This window comes from Nerophis ophidion, linkage group LG08 (assembly GCF_033978795.1).
Source record: "Nerophis ophidion isolate RoL-2023_Sa linkage group LG08, RoL_Noph_v1.0, whole genome shotgun sequence".
NCBI lineage: Eukaryota > Metazoa > Chordata > Actinopteri > Syngnathiformes > Syngnathidae > Nerophis > Nerophis ophidion.
The window spans coordinates 35,304,731-35,317,463 of NC_084618.1; the positions used below are offsets into that span (position 1 = coordinate 35,304,731).

Genomic DNA, 12,733 nt, shown 5'->3' on the forward strand with positions numbered 1-12,733 from the left:
AAAGTTTTCTATTGAAATGTTTGTAAATGTATTAAAAGAAAGAACATTAAGTCATTACATGTACATATAGTAAGTATTCACAGTCTTTGCTATGAATCTCAAAAGTGAGTTGAGGTGCCTCCTGTTTCAACTGTTCATCCTTGAGATGTTCCTCCAGCTTAGCTGGAGCCCACCTGTGGAAAAATCAGTTGATTGGACATGATTTGAAAAGCACACACCTCCTCATATAAGATCAGTGCGTGGCAGAGCACAAACCAGTAATGAAGTCGAAGGAAGTGTCTGTAGACCTCCAAGACAGGATTATCTTGAGGCGCAAATATAGAGAAGGGTACAGTACTGTATCTGCTGCCTCGAATGTGTCAATTAGCACAGTGGCCTTCATCATCTGTAAATGGAAGAAGTTTGGAATAGTCAGGACATTTCCTAGAGCTGGCTGGCCGCCTAAACTTAGCGATGGGGACAGAAGGGCCCTAGTCAGGGAGGTAACCACGAGAGAGAGACAGAGACACACAATGAGAGAGAGAAAGAGAGAGAGAACAAAATTCTCTGGTCTGATGAGATTAAGATTGAACTCTTCGGCGTGAATGCCAGGCGCCATTTTGATGGAAACCAGGCACCACTCATCACCAGGCCAATACCATCTTTACAGTAAAGCACAGTGGTGGCAGCATCATGCTGTGGGAATGGTTTTGGAGTGGCAGGAACTGGGAGACTAGTCAGGATAGAGGGAAAATGTACAGCAATGTACAGAGACATCCTGGATGAAAACCTGTTCCAGAGTGCTCGTAAACTCAGACTGGGGCAACAGTTCATATTTCAGCAGGACAATGAACCTAACCACACAGCCATGATATCAAAGAAATGGCTTCAGGACAATTCAGTAACTTGTCCTTGAGTGGCTGAGCCAGAGCCCAGACTTGAATCCGATTGAACGTCCTTGGAGAGATTTGAAAATTAATGTGTCTTCACCCTGATGTAGCTTGAGAGGTGTTGTACAGAGTATTGGGCATTTCCGCCCAATACTCTGTACAACTATTTCCAAAGAAAAACACCTTTTCAAATTAAAAAAGGTATCATATGTAGAATGTTGAGGACAAAAATTAATTTTCTTCTATTTTGGAACAACAAAATGTGGAAAAAGTCAAGCGCTGCAAATACTTTCCAGATGTACTGTACAGGTCAAACTCAATTTTTTTTTTAACATTGACAAAAGTTAGTTGATTTGAGCAATTAGATTCACAACGTGAACGTAGGATATGACATATGAAGTTGGTACGTTGTTTAATTTGTAAATAAAAACAGAATATAATGAATTCCTAATTATCTTAAACTTATATTCAATTGAATAAACTACAAAGAAAATATATTTAATGTTCGAACTGAGAATCTTATTTTTGTTTATGCAAATAATCATCAATTTAAAATTTAATGGCAGCAACACGTTGCAAAAAAGTTGTCATTGGGGTTATTTTTTCCACTGTGTGTCATGGCCTTTCCTTTTAACAACACTCGGTAAATGTTTGGGAACTGAGAAGACCAGTTTTTGAAGATTTTCAGGTGGAATTATATCCCACTCTTGCTTGATGTACAGTTTCAGTTGTTTTACAAAAGTTTGGAGTCTCCGTTGTGGTATATTAGGCTTCATATTGCTCCACACATTTTTAATGGGGGACAGGTCTGGACTACAGGCAGGCTAGTCTAGTACCCGCACTCTTTTACTATGAAGCCATGCTGTTGTAACACGTGGCTTGGCATTGTCTTGCTGAAATAAGCAGGGGCGTCCATGATAACGTTGCTTGGATGGCAACATATGTTGCTCCAAAGCTTGTATCAGAATCAGAATCAGAATCAGAAATATTTTATGAATCCCCGAGGGGAAATTAAAATTTTCAGCACAATCCCATTCAAGATCGGACAAACATTACAGGGAGACAGAACAGGGGATCGCTTACAGATCTGCCAACTTCTGGTGCCGCTTACAAAAAAGGTGAGATACAGGTAAACAATGGGGGAGGTGTGGGGCTTTAGAAAAAAAAATCGTTCTAAGCCTGGGCCCCTGGTGAGGGGTCCAGACTGAGGCCAAGGGAAAAACAACCCATAGCCATAGCACACATCCCTCTCGAGAAACATCAAACATCAATTAACACAAAGGACATTAAAGACATTAAAAGAGCAGAGCAGATGCAACATGCAGCCACTTCTATATACAGCTATGGATAAAAAGTTAAATAAACATATACACTGTGGTGGCCTCTGCGGTGTTCCGCACCATCGTCTGCTGGTGTGAAGGGAGCATGGCCAGAGACAGGAGCAGACCCAACAAAGCAACCAAGAGAGCCGACTCCCCTCTCGGCCGCCCACTAACTTGGCCAGTGTCCAGTCCGCATGGATGATCAAGGATGCATCTAAGGACACCGAGTTGTCCGATACCTGCTCACTCAGCCGAGACATTGTGAAGCTAGCCCATCCCGGCGCTCAACGCTAGCTCCGCTCCCCTGTCTCTTTATCCGCATCTCCTCCAGTCTCTCCAACTGACTCTGGTGTGGCAGAGACCCAGCAGCTGGTCTCCATGGCCAAAAAACTCCTGGGAGGCAGATTCAGAAGTTCACAAAAAAGCACCGCAGAAGTCATGAAGGTGCCACCCTTTGTCACCAGCAGCCACTCCAGCGGCGCCATCTTGGGAAAAAAATAATAAAATAAAATAAAAAATACAATAAAAAAATATATGTACTCTTCAGTATTAATGGTGCTTTTACAGATGTGCAAGTTACCTATGCCTTGGGCACTAATACACCCCCATACCATCCATCCATCCATTTTCTACCGCTTGTTCCCTTTTGGGGTCGCGGGGGGCGCTGGCGCCTATCTCAGCTACAATCGGGCGGAAGGCGGGGTACACCCTGGACAAGTCGCCACCTCATCGTAGGGCCAACACAGATAGACAGACAACATTCACACTCACATTCACACACTAGGGCCAATTTAGTGTTGCCAATCAACCTATCCCCAGGTGCATGTCTTTGGAAGTGGGAGGAAGCCGGAGTATCCGGCGGAAACCCACGCATTCACGGGGAGAACATGCAAACTCCACACAGAAATATCCCGAGCCCGGGATTGAACCCTGACTACTCAGGACCTTCGTACTGTGAGGCAGACGCACTAACCCCTCTTCCACCGTGAAGCCCATACCACCCCCATACCATCACAGATAATGGCTTTTGAACTTTGCGCCTATTACAATCCGGATAGTTCTTTTCCTCTTTGTTCCGGAGGACACAACGTCCACAGTTTCTCAAAACATTTTGAGATGTGGATTGATCAGACCACAGAACACTTTTTACTTTGCATCAGTCCATCTTAGATGAGCTCGGGCCCAGCCGGCGGCATTTCTGGGTGTTGTTGATAAATAGCTTTCGCTTTGCATAGTAGAGTTTTAACTTGCACTTACAGATGTAGCGACAAACTGCAGTTACTGACAGTGGTTTTCTGAAGTGTTCCTGAGCCAGAATGGTGATATTCCTTGTCGCTTTTTGATGCAGTACCGCCCGAGGGATCCAAGCTCCGTGGAGTTATTTTTTTCAGATTCTCTAAACCTTTTGATGATATTATTGATCGTATATTATTGATGGTGAAATACCTAAATTATTTACAATAGCTTTTTGAGAAATGTTGTTCTTAAACTGTTCGACAATTTGCTCATGCATTTATTCACAAATTCGTTACCCTCGCCCCATCCTTGTTTGTGAATGACTGAGCATTTCATGGAGGCTGCTTTTATACCCAATCATGGCACCCATGATTGGTGTCCACCTGTGAGATGTTCCAAATAAGTATTTGATGAGCATTCTTCAACTTTCTCAGTCTATTTTGCCACATGTGCCAGCTTTTTTAAAACATGTTGCAGGCATCAAATTCCAAATGAGCTAATATTTGCAAAAAATAACACAGCTTTCCAGTTCAAACATTAAATGTACAGTCTATTCTAATGAATATAGGTTGGAAAGGATTTGCAAATCATTGTATTCTGTTTTTTTTATCATTTACACAATTCTGCCAACTTCACTGCTTTTGGGGTTTGTAAAATGAAATTCAAGATATTCCAAGCCTTATTTTGATACAATTTGGTTGATTATGGTTTACAGCTCATGAAAACCTTGAATTGAAAATATCAGAAATTTTGGAGTTTTCCAAAACTGTAAGTAATGATGTTCAAATTAAAAAAAATTAAAAAAGGCTTTACATATGTCACTTTGCAGGTAATTATTTATACATTTTAGTTTTACATTTGAAGTTGAATTGCTGACTCAAATGAACAATATACCTTTTTTTTTAGTGTCATTAATATATATATATATATATATATATATATATATATATATATATATATATATATATATATATATGTATATTTATAGATATATATATATATATATATATATCTATATATATATATAGACAGATAGATAGCTGTTGACCACACGTGAAGGCGACATTTATTTTTACGGCGTCAGGTGTTTCTTGACAGCCTCCCAACAGGTCGTCACCTCTTTCTCAAGCCTAAGCGTGTTACATAATATTCTAGCGACGACCACTGACATGGGGTCATGACTGTGAGTCCATGTTTAGAGCTCAGCATAGTGGCGCCATTCCGTGGAGAGGTCCTTTCACTGCAAGTCTCCGTTGTGCACTGCAGTCGTTGGAGACGTTGACGTATATGGACACAGGAAGTGATAGGCCCCTCCCACGACCTGGTTGGCTAAGACTACTCAACACTAAGAGTGGATTTACTGCAGCATTTTCTACAATGTTGGACCACAACTTGATGTAATCATCTGAATATCTGAAGACACACACACACACACACACACACACACACACACACACACACACACACACACACACACACACACACACACACACACACACACACACACACACACACACACACACACACAATGTGATACCCACCCAGCCACCCCAAACCAACCACCTCAACCCGAACACCCCCCAAGGGTCAGCTCTGATGTCATTAACAGGTGGGTGTCAGAAATAGACACACACACACACACATGCGCACACACAAACACACATGGAAAAGTGTCTGTAAGCTAACACACTGATTTGCAACATTAGACACTGCATGTACAAAACACACACACGCACACTCTGACATGCGTCATTGGACAGTTTGCACGTACAAAACACGTACACATAAGTGACTAAAGCTAACACACAGTTGATATGCAATTAGACACTATGCAAACACGTCTACACAGAGGTGTTTGTGGGTCTGCACTTACAATACACACAAACACACGCAGACATAAAACGGTGACACGTCATTAAATACCGTGCAAGTATAATACAGTTGAAAAGTGTTTGGATGCTAACACACAGACATGCAACTCACACACAAATACACACATAGGCGGTGAGCAGCTTGTTAACATCATTGTTGTGTTCAAGACTGAACAATGTGTGTCATGTTAACGCGCTCACGTCTTGACTTGTGTCAGCAGGGGTCAGGGCTAAGGAGGGCGTGTTTGCGTGTGTGTGTGTGTGTGTGTGTGTGTGTGTGTGTGTGTGTGTGTGTGTGTGTGTGTGTGTGTGTGTGTGTGAGGGGTGGGGGGTTGTATCATGGAAATGGTCTCCTGGCTTGTGTGATGATAAATTGGAGGCTAATCTCCCATGAGGCTGCTTTACGATGGCCTATATTTGGAGGATGTGGAGGAGATATTTTCAGGCGCTCAACATGTCAGAAGGTGTTTGTCGCCGCTCGCTGCTCTAATGAGTTTCTTCCTCAGGCTGCACTCTTCTAATCCCATGCCTTTTAGGCAGGAGAGCAGCCGAACTGGATGTCAGGTAACTTCACTTTTTTATTTTAATTTAAAGCTAAAAGGTGACACGCTGCTTTGTTGCTCTGAACCTTTTATATGCTGACGCCATGTGTGCGTGTGACCTACCAGCTGCTAAACTGTCACTGTCAGATTCACCCAAACGCGAAACTTTACCAAATTTTACTCACCCTTCAATGCATGGCAGTAGTGGTACTATCTACTTGTTCACGCCCGGTTCACCAATGCCTCGCATCGCTCCCTAAAAAAATACATTTGTTGCATTAGGGCATTTACGACGTTGCCGTCGAGGACAACATCTCACAATTATTTTTTTCTTCATCCGTTGCCAAATGTTTGACTTTTTTTGCAAGACAGCCACTAGGTGGCACGTTTGCACAGTACCTCGGGATGGCTATGATATGTTGTGATGCATTCAATCGGTTCATTTCTTTTATCTTGGCTCGGAGAGAAAGTCTCTCAACGTTGCACACACGCACATCGTGACGTTAACCCTGCTGGTGCAAGAAGGTACGGCAGCTTCTAAAAAAAGATGGCCGTCTTGAAGCTGCTGAGGAAGCATGGCAGGTCCAGGAATAGACGACAGCTTTTGATTTCAAGTGCTGGGTTTTTTTATCAGCCTGGCACGCTAAAGTTGGACCTCAATGTAGACTCCCGCAAGCTCGTCTGTTTTGTTGATGGATTGTTAATACAAGTCAGGAACTGAATGAACGTCCTTTTCCCCTGATTGGCTAAAGCGGCCTTAGGGGTTATATCTATCAATCAATCAATCAATCAATCAATCAATCAATGTTTATTGATGTAGCCGTAAATCAAACGTGTCTCAAAAGGCTGCACAAGCTACAAAGACATCCTCAGTTCAGAGCCCACATAAGGGCAAGCAAAAACTCACAACCCAGTGGGATGTCAATATGAATGACTATGAGAAATCTTGGAGAGGACTGCGGATGTGGGTGACCACCTCACCCCCATGGGAGACTGGATGCAATGGACGTCAATTGGGTCTAGCGTGATATTGGGAAAGTCCAGTCCATAGTGGATCTAACATAATAGTGAGAGTCCAGTCCATAGTGGGGCCAGCAGGAGACTATCCCGGGTGGAGACGGGTCAGCAGCACAGAGATGTCCCCAACCAATGCACAGACGAGCGGTCTACCCCGGGTCCCGACTCTGGATAGCCAGCACTTCATCCATGGCCACCGCACCTGTGCAGAGGGGGGCAGAGGAGAAAAGAAAAGAAACGGGTCAACTGGTCAAAAAAGGGGGTCTATTTAAAGGCTAGAGTAGGGGTGGGGAACCTTTTTGGCTGAGAGAGCCATGAAAGCCAAATATTTTAAAGTGTATCACTGTGAGAGTCACATAATAATTTTTAACACTGAATACAATTACATTTTTAGAGTATAATAAGTCTTTTTTTATATATAACATTTTTATTCTGATGCTAACCAATAATAAATAAAATACTTCTTACCATTGATGTGACTTCTTGAACAGGTGCGGTAGAAAAACGGATGGATGGATTAAAATGCATGAAGTAAAATGAATTATATTTATATAGCGCTTTTTCCTCAAGTGACTCAAAGCGCTTTACATTGTGAAACCCAATATCTAAGTTACAATTAAACCAGTGTGGTTGGCACTGGGTGCAGGTGGGTAAAGTGTCTTGCCCAAGGACACAACGACATAGACTAGGATGGCAGAAGCAGGTATCGAACTTGGAACCCTGAAGTTGCCGGCACGGCCGCTCTACCAACCGAGCTATACCGCCCCAAGAGAATGTTTTATATTTTTAACGTTATTTTTAACACTGTGATTACCAGCGGAACTATTCATTACTTATCGTGTTAAGCAATGTCAGCTAAGATGTATCTGAGAGCCAGATGCAGTCATTAAAAGAGCCACATCTGGCTCTACAGCCATAGGTTCCCTACCCCTGGGCTAGAGTATACAAATAAGTTTTAAGATGGGACTTAAATGCTTCTACTGAGGTAGCGTCTGTAACTGTTACCAGGAGAGCATTCCAGAGCACTGGAGTCCGAATATAGCGTCACTGCTGCTTTGGCATGCACTTAGCCTTGTTACCTGTGGTCTTGTTACAGTTCAACACTTACACTTAGCATTAGTGCATCTGCAACCCTCCTTCACACTGGACCAGGGAACGACCAGGGTCAGCAGATTGAGGGACGAGAGTGCTCGTCAACGAGCCGAAAGAGCTGTGTGATTGATGTCCAGCGTGACTCTTAAGGTGTCAAGAAGTGTGGTTTACACACATACTATCGCACAGCCACAATTGCTGGCATGTGTTAAATGCATTCACATTGCAAAGCAAAACCGTAGTGCGCTTGTCAGTACCCAGTGGTTGGGGGTGAGTTTGTAGTGACGGAGCCTTACAACCTTCTAGTAGTCGCCAACTTGACTACGTAGCAGAAGGGGAGGGACTAACTTAGACTGATCATACGTCCTCTTTTCTCCGGACATGTCCTCTTTTGCGAGGTGTCCGGGCGGGTTTTTATAAATGCGTTAAATGTCCGGCATTTTGAAGTAGTGTTGCGTGTATTTTAAATGTAGGTCCAGGGTTAAGGTACCGTTATATATATATATATATATATATATATATATATATATATATATATATATATATATATATATATATATATATATATATATATATATATATATATATATATATATATATATATATATATATATATATATATATATATATATATATATACAGTATATATATATACACATATGTGTGTATAGGCTTCACGGTGGCAGAGGGGTTAGTGCGTCTGCCTCACAATACGAAGGTCCTGCAGTCTTGGGTTCAATCCCAGGCTCGGGATCTTTCTGTGTGGAGTTTGCATGTTCTCCCCGTGAATGCGTGGGTTCCCTCCGGGTACTCCGGCTTCCTCCCACTTCCAAAGACATGCACCTGGGGATAGGTTGATTGGCAACACTAAATTGGCCCAGTGTGTGAGTGTGAATGTTGTCTGTCTATCTGTGTTGGCCCTGCAATGAGGTGGCGACTTGTCCAGGGTGTACTCCGCCTTCCGCCCGATTGTAGCTGAGATAGGTGCCAGCGCCCCCCGCGACCCCAAAAGGGAATAAGCGGTAGAAAATTGATGGATGGATGGATATATATATATTGTATATGCACCTTAGGAGGAGCTGCTCCAATTTCGTTGTTCTTTGAACCTGTTCATTGCAATAATGACAATAAAACTCTATTCTATTCTATATATATATGTATATATATGTAGGTGTGGGAAAAATCACAAGACTACTTCATCTCTACAGAACTGTTTCATGAGGGGTTCCCTCAATCATCAGGAAATTTTAATGGAAGCATTCACATACAATGGTTTATATAGGGCACAGAGTTGGTGGGTACAGTATATAAACCATTGTATGTGAATGCTTCCATTAAAATCTCCTGATGATTGAGGGAACCCCTCATGAAACAGTTCTGTAGAGATGAAGTAGTCTTGTGATTTTTCCCACACCTACATATTGCGCTCTACCACGGTATCGAGCACTATTCTCTGGATAATCCAATCAAGACATATATATGAAAAGGAAATCGACTTCTTGGTAAACACTAAAGTGAGTGTAAAGTCAACATTTTTAACTACAGTAAATTAGTTATTTTAGTATTTGTGAGCCCATTGAAACTTCACTTTAATCTCCCGCTGGATCCACATCGTTCGAGGATGGAGACAGGCTAGCTGTTAGCTTCAAGCTAACCAGCACCCGAGTAGACTCCTCCACCTCAAAAACATACTTTGCAGGTCAAAAAAACGGGGCAGTTGTTTGCCTTTTGAAGTGTTGATGTGCGAGGAGTGTTCAAAAGGAGTCTTTTGAAGAAGTGGTTGAAGTGTTAGCATCGCTGACAGTGACGTCATCACCGTCATTGTTTACTGAAGCAGAGATGGTGACCGTGTGTTATGATAAATGCGATAGATTCATCAGATGTAATTTTTTATTATCTATAGCAGGGCTTTCAAAAGTGTGCCAAAGAGGCCATTTGCGGCCCACAGCTAATGTTTTAAAGGCCCACGGCACATTCTAAAAATACTATTAAAATAAATTAAAACATAAGAAAAGTGAAATAAAAAAGCTTAAAGGTGAAATGTAATTCAGAAAAAGTTTCAATGTTGACTAATACAACAAAGCTGTTTTTTTTCTTTCAAACTGTCATTGCTCAAAACATAATATTGAATCAAACTCAATGTTATTATGAGTTATTGACCTATCTAAGGTTCCCATTACTTCACATCAAATATTCCACTAAGGACATTTTTTTTTGGTGGAAGATTTTTCATATTTTGTGTGTCTGCCTTTAAAAACATAGTTTTGTTTGACAAAAAAGAGCAGAAAACAGAAAAACATCATAAAAAAGTAAAACATTTTGAAATGAGGGATAGATGTGAAGTTGATGTAGACCCCAGAGATTTAAGCGTTAAATATAAAATGTATGTAGGCCCTGGCACACCATTATCATCATTTCATGACCGAAGCAAAACACGTTTTACACTTTTATACTGAAATAAATACACCTAAAACTTATTAAATAAGAAAATAGAAAAAACTACCAGCAGCAGTAAAGTTCAGATCCATGAAGGAAAGAAGAAAGTGAATGAATTGTTATAACTGAAAACATTTACATATGTATACACATTTGTTTTCTTTTTTTATAATTTTTTTTTAATGAATTAAGCAACGTTTATGACAACCTTTTTCCAAACACGATAAATAATGTGATATACAACTGGATAATGAATACGTTTATCATTTGTTTTCAAAACGCTTACAAAAAAGTGGGACCCCAAAAATTTACCGTGGGCCCCCATTTTTATGACTTGATGGGGTCCCTGGAACCCCATTTTAAAAATCCCTAGCGCCATTACTGCAGTCAACAGAGGAGAAAAAATGCTTAATTTAAATAAATATATTATTTATAAAGCAAGTTCGAGTATCATTGGCAAATTTTCACCTACTTGGCGTGCTTATATATGTCCTCTTTTTGGGATTTCAGAATATGGTCAGCCTAACTAACTTGATATATACAATTAAATATGAGAGAATAGGTTTCCATGATATACAGCAGTTATTCTCAAACCGTGGTATGTGTACCACTAGCGGGCTCCATCTAGTAACTATTCAAACACAGTGTCACTGTTCAAACTGTGTGTAATGTTACAGTGGCCAAACTATATTTGTTAAAATATACTTGTTAAACAAATCCTCTTCCTTGTTTTTAATGAATACTTAAGCCACTACTGTATTTTAATGTTGGTCATTATGGTGGTACTTCGAGAGCGAAGTGTTTTCTGAGGTGTATCGGTTGTGTATCGGTTGGGGACATCTCTAGGCTGCTGATCCGACTGCGCTTGGGATGGTTTCCTTTGGACGGGACTCTCGCTGCTGTCTTGGATCCGCGTTGAACTGAACTCTCGCGGCTGTGTTGGATCCACTATGGATTGAACTTTTTACAGTATCATGTTTGACCCGCACGACATCCATTGCTTTCGGTCCCCTAGTGGGGGAGGGAGGTCGGTGAATTGCCCACATATGTGGTCCTCTCCAAGGTTCTCATAGTCATCATTGTCACCGACGTCCCACTGGGTGTGGGTTCTCCTTGCCCACTGGGTGTGAATTTTCCTTGCCCTTACGTGGGTTCTTCCGAGGATGTCGTAGTGGTTTGTGCAGCCCTTTGAGACACTTGTGATTTAGGGCTATATAAATAAACATTGATTGATTGATTGATTGATGGTCTTTGGTGAACAAAGTTGAAGAACCAAAGATATAGGTGATATACGGGATATACCGAAATTATATTGTAATAATGCCTGTTGATGACACATTCTAGCTGTGTCCCGCAAATTTGACAGCAAGAGAGCTGCCGCGAAATGTAACGCCTCGTCATAGTGCAAAGCCGCGTCTAATACTACGTTTTCACCGCGGGGCCAAAATGGCCCAAATCTGGCTTTTTTTTATTTAGATTTTTTTCCAGCTGTTTACACTTCACACCTCCGGGAGAACTTTGAACATGTCACGAGGGAGGTGCGGGACATTGAGTCCGAGTGGACCATGTTCCGAACCTCTATTGTCGAGGCGGCTGATTGGAGCTGTGGCCGCAAGGTTGTTGGTGCCTGTCGTGGCGGTAATCCCAGAACCCGTTGGTGGACACCAGCAGTGAGGGATGCCGTCAAGCTGAAGAAGGAGTCCTATCGGGTTCTTTTGGCTCATAGGACTCCGGAGGCAGTGGACGGGTACCGACGGGCCAAGCGGTGTGCAGCTTTAGCGGTCGCGGAGGCAAAAACTCGGACATGGGAAGAGTTCGGGGAAGCCATGGAAAACGACTTCCGGACGGCTTCGAAGCGATTCTGGACCACCATACGGCGCCTCAGGAAGGGGAAGCAGTGCACTATCAACACCGTGTATGGTGCGGATGGTGTTCTGCTGACTTCGACTGCGGATGTTGTGGATCGGTGGAGGGAATACTTCGAAGACCTCCTCAATCCCACCAACACGTCTTTCTTTGAGGAAGCGGTGCCTGGGGAATCTGTAGTGGACTCTCCTATTTCTGGGGCTGAGGTCGCTGAGGTAGTTAAAAAGCTCCTCGGCAGCAAGGCCCCGGGGGTGGATGAGATCCGCCCGGAGTTCCTTAAGGCTCTGGATGCTGTGGGGCTGTCTTGGTTGACAAGACTCTGCAGCATCGCGTGGACATCGGGGGCGGTACCTCTGGATTGGCAGACCGGGGTGGTGGTCCCTCTCTTTAAGAAGGGGGACCGGAGGGTGTGTTCCAACTATCGTGGGATCACACTCCTCAGCCTTCCCGGTAAGGTTTATTCAGGTGTACTGGAGAGGAGG

The 12,733-nt window shown here is 42.5% G+C and overlaps 1 protein-coding gene and 1 long non-coding RNA gene across 2 annotated transcripts in view; one reads left to right on the forward strand and one right to left on the reverse strand.

Moving 5' to 3' along the window:
* Positions 1-6,260, reverse strand: LOC133557704 (uncharacterized). Its single transcript, XR_009807832.1, has 3 exons — positions 6,026-6,260; positions 256-2,676; positions 1-173 (listed from the first exon to the last, which is right to left on the reverse strand). It is a non-coding gene; the product is annotated as an uncharacterized LOC133557704 (long non-coding RNA).
* LOC133557703 (voltage-dependent calcium channel gamma-6 subunit-like) overlaps positions 5,598-12,733 on the forward strand; it is a 27,183-nt gene continuing 20,047 nt past the window's right edge. Inside the window, exon 1 of the mRNA XM_061908407.1 lies at positions 5,598-5,862. The gene's annotated coding sequence lies outside the window, so the exon portion shown is untranslated. The remainder of the gene's footprint in view (positions 5,863-12,733) is intronic.